The 3936-nt window shown below is 42.7% G+C and overlaps 1 protein-coding gene across 4 annotated transcripts in view; it reads right to left on the bottom strand.

The window, feature by feature from the left end:
• MECOM (MDS1 and EVI1 complex locus) overlaps nt 1–3936 on the bottom strand; it is a 165663-nt gene that overhangs the window by 127165 nt on the left and 34562 nt on the right. The window lies entirely within an intron of this gene.

The following is a 3936-nucleotide window of genomic DNA, read 5'->3' as shown; positions in this document are numbered from 1 at the left end:
TCATTTTAATGACCCAGCACTTTAAAGTCCAGATTTTAACTATATCAGACACTGAACTCAAAGCCTCCATATAAACTGTTTGAAGCTCAGTGGGCTTACATATCTGTTTTGAGCTAGAGATGACATTTTATACACTGCTGATGTTACCTGTTATCCCACTTGTCTCATCACATGGATGGAAACCCGACTTAGACACCTAACCTGAGGTGTGCAAAGGTCTACCTGAAAAGGATACCTGAAAAGCTCTCTACAAGTCAGTGGCAGTAAAATCAGCAAGAGGTAGAGAAGATCCATGAACAAAGTTCAGAGCCCTTAAAATTACAGAAAATAATACCAAAGACTAAAGATGAAGAGAAATGTTCCTCCTGTGAATTATTAAACTCACGTAGATACTACACTGCTCTGTTAAATCCCAGAGGATGACTCAAAGTCCATTTCAAAACCTGCAGCATCTCCAGCATCACCATTGGTATTTAAATCACAGAGGCTTTCACACATGTTCATTCAAAAAGCCAAGGTATGCACTACGGTTGTACTGGACACGGGCTGGGCTAGTCCACATTTCTACAAACCAAGAATACAGAGACCAATGCACAGAGCAGGTCCACCTTGTGTTTTTCACCAACACAGAGGAACTCTCCAGATTTTTTCCCTTTAGATCACCAAAGGAAGCATTAATCAAGCAAAAGATGGGAAATTATGACACCTCGCTGCTGAAGTTCAACCCAAGTGGCCAAGGCAGAGCTGATCGCAGGGTACAGGTGACTATCCATCAAATGACAACATTAAAATGTCTGGCTTAATCAGGACAGCAGCCAAGGACAATATTTTTCTGCTAACTTTCACAACAGCAGGTACAAGGGCAGTCCCCTTGAAACGCTGGTCTGCAAGCATTCAGCACAGCGTTTGGTTAATGAAACAAAATTCCAAATAGGAAGTGACAATGGAGATGATGACAGCCCTATTGTCAGTAATACAGTTGCAGTTGAGAATGCTGGTAGATATCATTGTAACTATTCTGCAAAATACTGCTTATGTGGGAGAATATCCTTACAAGACAAAAATATCCATTTAAGGAAGAATATCCTTAAAAGGCAAAATGAGGTGAATATTCCAAATTGCATCATGTAGCCATTAGAAAAGTACTGGATTGCAGTCTGTGCTCTGCACATTTCAACCTCAACACAAGGAAATGATAGCATGTTGGCACTGTTAACAGTAAAGATGCTCCACATCCATGGGATCTCCCAGGTTCTTCCAAGCCATGTCACTGAGCTGCAACGGCTGCAGAGCCGCTCAGCAGGCAGGTGTTTGTCCTCAGCACAGCACTGAGGCCTGGCACCACTGCGTGACTCAGCCACTCACAGGATGTCATTAATCAGCAGCAGATTAATCAGTTCCCAGCCCAACTGTTAATCAGAGCTCTGCACTTGCCCTCGCTTCTCCTAAACCAGAGGCTACTCCTCACTGTCACACCTAGCAGTCATAACTGGGGCTGGGTTTCCATCTCATGTCTGGTAGCACTGAGCCTTTTGGGGGACAGTTTCCAGCACAGGTTTTTTGTCAAGGATGAGAGTTTGCAGATAAGTGGGCAGGGAGATGAGAGCCACGTCACCAGGGTCACAGCAACAGCCAGCTCAGTGACTAGTGAAGTCCTAAAGGAGGAAATGTTGCTAATTACGTGTTTTTCTGGAGGAAAGCTACTAGTCTAAGGGGGAAACTCTGTCTATGGCACTGCAATCTGATAGGAATATCAAGCACTGGAGCCAGTGATCTGGATAAGTTGTGCAGGGATGCGCTTAAAAGTTGTTCTGGCAGAGGCTCTTGCTTAAGTGAAACATGTGTACAAGCATCTGTCAACCAAGCGAGGATTTTTGTCTGCCATGTGAGCTAATTTGTGACCTATAAAAATGATAACTGCAAACACAAATAATTTATTACTACCCCCAAAAAATCTCTTTATCAATGACAACTGTCTCTGCTGTGTTATTTATTGCTGCTGCTCTTCACTTGGAGTGGTTTGGTGGAAAGGATCATTATATAATTAAATGGATATAGATAGAGCAGAGATACACAGCACGTCAGACATCTCTGGCGAGGAACATTATATTTAGCCATGCACATTAGCCAAAGTACATTTCCCCACTTTGCCCAAGTAAAAATATTTGTCAAGCAAATGATGGATTCTTATGACATTATACAACAAAAGAAAAGTTCAGAACACGTATACAGCAGCTTCAGTTCAAAAGAGACTGCAGCAACAAGCTCAATAATGGAACTTTTAAGTTATATCTACATGTAAACCAAACGGGAGGCTGAGAAACTTCCCTTCTTAGATGGATGAACTGATTACCTAGAGAAGGAAACACCATTAATTCTTGTCCAGGAGAAAGTAAAGATGCACAGACCGACAATCCATGCATAATCTGCTGGACAAGGCCTTGGGTGCAGACACACAGCCCCAGCAAGCAGCTTCCAGGAGCCCAGCTGCACAAGCCCAAGGTGGGGAACCTTGCCCAGCAGGGGCTGGAGGTGAAGCCCCTGTGACCACATGGGAGGAGGCAGGGGAGATGGGCTGCTTCATGCTGGGTCTGCATGGCAATTCCGTAGTGCAGCTTTTCCATGTGGAAAATGAGAAGGAGGGGTTAGGCTTGTTTTCCAAGGGAGCTAAAAAATTTAACACTTTGATGTGTACACAGTAATTTGAGATTCCAGGATAACAGCATAGAGAATTATTATTATTATTATGACAGAAGGCATTTTTGCTTCTAATGCAGAAAGAATACAAATAGCAAGAGAGTCATGTTCAAGAGTCCTAACATTCATTTTATTTTATTTTTGAACATTCTAATTTTTCAATCATTGAAAGCACGTATGTTCAGTTGCACATATGCAGCAACCCAGCTCCAGCTCCTTCTGAAAACCAGTTGCTGGCTATAGATGTAGGAACGTGCCAAGCAAAAACAAAGAAACAAAATACACATATATAAAGAAAAAAGATTTTTTATACTTCTGTAATTCACTATGATTTTCTCAATCCAGCCAGGATCTGAAGAAGTATTTGACAGTGTCTGGGCTTAGAGCCATGGACAGTATCCACTGTTTAGTGCTGTATAATTTACAAACTCCTGTTCTTTCAACAACTCCTCTGAAAATGAAATTGTTACGTAAATATACAGCATGAAAACAACTCCGAAGAACAGAGCAGCTCCTCTAATATCATTCAAAAGGTGATGGCCCCTGGAAGAGAAAACGAATTTCTGCAATCTGCTAGAGCTAGAAGAACATCAAACAAACCAAGCAACATAAAAGTTACGAAAAAGGTTTTGCATGCCTCGTTTTCAGCACACAGTAACCTCATCTGCACAGAGATGGGCCCTTACATGCTTATGCCATCCAGGCAAACAGAATTCATGGGACTGTGCCAGGCACTGATAACATCAGGCTACAAAATGACTGTAGTCAGAGAGAAGTACGTGTGTTTGCCGACACTGCTCACACTGCTGGGCCACAGCTTTCCAAAGGTGCTCATTATTTCAGACACTGCTCCAGCTGCCTCACTTGGCTTTCTGGAAGGTGTGGTGGTGCTTCACTCATCGCTCACAAAGCACAGAGCTGCCCAGCAGCGCCTGGTGGATACCATCAGTGTGGAGCAGGGCAGCAGGCAGAACGCACCGCCTTTCCCACAGATAGGTCAAGAAACTTAAGAATTGCTCCTTCATTAAACATATTAGAGACTCGGCCTTGTTTGCCTACTGATATCCTTGAAGGAAGGGAATACAAAGATGAGGGTGTGAATGCTATCTGCTGTATCACGCTTTCAGGCTGCTAGGACAGTTTTATTTGCTTTATAGTAATTCATTGCCAGCTTCACACATAAAAGTTAAACACGCTTTTAAAATGATAACACTCAAAAGACAGTTTCCAGAAAGGAAA

The sequence above is a fragment of the Meleagris gallopavo genome, chromosome 11 (genome assembly GCF_000146605.3).
Source record: "Meleagris gallopavo isolate NT-WF06-2002-E0010 breed Aviagen turkey brand Nicholas breeding stock chromosome 11, Turkey_5.1, whole genome shotgun sequence".
Taxonomy (NCBI): Eukaryota; Metazoa; Chordata; class Aves; order Galliformes; family Phasianidae; genus Meleagris; species Meleagris gallopavo.
Note: the sequence above shows the minus strand (reverse complement) of the source record. Positions and strands in the feature narration are given on the sequence as shown.